The sequence below is a fragment of the Propithecus coquereli genome, unplaced genomic scaffold (assembly GCF_000956105.1).
Source record: "Propithecus coquereli isolate 6110/MARCELLA unplaced genomic scaffold, Pcoq_1.0 Scaffold131, whole genome shotgun sequence".
Classification (NCBI taxonomy): domain Eukaryota; kingdom Metazoa; phylum Chordata; class Mammalia; order Primates; family Indriidae; genus Propithecus; species Propithecus coquereli.
In genome coordinates this window covers 5,561,739-5,563,911 of record NW_012137303.1, presented here as the reverse complement: position 1 = coordinate 5,563,911, position 2,173 = coordinate 5,561,739, and positions in this window count along the sequence as shown.

Sequence of the window (2,173 nt, the reverse complement as noted above, 5' to 3'; positions counted from 1 at the left end):
TTTGAGTTTTCAGACTCTTAGCAGAGTTCCATGCCTGCCCAGGCGTTAGGGGCAGAAGCAGGTACGTAGCACTCGTGCTGTGGATGGCGGAGTCTGCAGGTCTGCTGGCTCCACCCTCTACCCCGAGGGCCTCAGGGTTGCATGTGGAGGACTAGGTCTCCCTTGGGAGAGTGCCTGGGAGGAAAAATCTGCACGGGTCCTGTGAGTGAGCATGGGCTGTTTGGACAGGGAGCTTCGGAGTCCTAGTAGCTGACTCGTGATCCAGAAAAGGATTTTGGGCTTCTGGTGGGCATATGCCTTTGACCCATGAAATCCCTACCCTGTGGGAACAGGCATGGCAGCGTAGGGGATACTCTCGCCTGGGACTCAGGATGGTACTGTGTACGGGTTGGAGCAAGCATTCCTTTCAGAAGACACATGGTCTTGCTTTTGTGAAGTGTTACTATTGCATACATGAAAATAATTTTTTTCTAGCAGAGAAGCTTCGGTCTTCAGATCAGCCTTAATCAAATCCACATTTAGCAATGGTGGGAGTGAGAGATGTTTTCTACTGGGTAGGAGGATCCATTTTTCTACTTTTAGCTCCAGGACCTAGCAGAGTACTGCGTTTTCACTTAGCATTTTATTCATTCTTTCATCAACATGAATTTAATAAATATTTATTGGCTAACTCTTTCTTAAGCATTATCCTATGTAGGTATGTTGGTAATAGCAGTGAGCAAATAGACGCCCCTTCCTGTCTTGGAACTAACACTTTAGTAGAAGGAAACAAAATAAAGGATAAATACATAAAATATATAGTTTCCTTGAAGATGGCTTCCTCTCTGTTCATTCATTTGCTCTGCAAATATAGATTTTGTACCCACGCCAAGGACTAGACACTCTGCCTGCACCAGAGACATAGATAGGAAAAGAAGAGTGATGCCACAACCGAAGTATGGCATTACTCGGTGTTTGTGTGAAGCACTGTTCACTGCAGGAAACACTCGTGGTCTCTGAAACTGATTCTGTAGTTCTTTCTTTTTTTCATTTCAGTTCATCAAATGTTTATTCATTCTCTGCTCTATTTAAGGCATTGTCTTAGGCTTTATGAGAGGTTAAACAAGAATTTATGATCTGCAGGAGGTAGTACAGTCATCCATTGCTTAACGATGAGGATACACTGAGAGAAATGTGTTCATAGGTGATTTTGTCATTGTTCGAACATCATAGTGTACTTGCACAAACCTAGTGGTGTCGTCTGCTACACATCTAGGCTACATGGTATAGCTTATTGCTCCTAGGCTAAAAACCTGTACAGCGTGTTGCCGTACTGAATAATGGTAAGTATTTGTGTATCCAAACACAGAAAAGGTACAGTATAAAAGACAAAAAATGGTACCTGTGTAGGGTACTTACCGTGAATGGAGCTTACAGGCCTAGAAGTTGCTCTGGGTGCATCAGTAAATGAGTGGGGAGTGAAGGTGAGGGCCCATTAATAAGCGCTGTGCGCTTAGGCTACACAGAATTTATAAAAAGATATTTTTCTTCAACAATAAATTAACTTTAGCTTACTGTAACTTTTTTACTTTATAAACATTTTAATTTTTTAAACTTTCAACTCTTTTTGTAATAGTACTTAGCTTAAAACACAAACACTTTGTCCAGCTATACAAAAATATTTTCTTTCTTGACATCCTTATCTATACGCTTTTTTCTATTTAAATTTTTGGGCTTTTTTACTTTTGAAATTATTTTGTTAAAACCTAAAACGCTAACACTCACATTAGCCTAGGCCTGCACAGGATCAGGATCACCAAGACGTTACCAGGCGATAGGAATTTTCAGCTCGGTTATTATGTTTCGGGACCACGTGCATACGCAGCCTGTGGGCCGGGACGTCGTTATGTGGCGCATGACTGTATGTGCAAAAACTTTAGAGCAGTTCTTTGGCATAGCCTAAGCGCTTGAATGTTACCTGTTTTTCCTGCTTATCTGCCTGGGTCGCTGTCCATGAAGCGAACCCTTTTCCTCTCCTTTCTCCACTCTGTCTCCTTCAGTGGAGTAGGCAGCAGTCTTGCCTGAGCCCAGGCACACAGTGGGTGTGTCCTCAAGGAATTCTTTTCCATGCCCTGGAATGCTGTCCTTGGGATTCAGCCCACTTCTCTCAATGGGGACTCATACATCAAAAGGA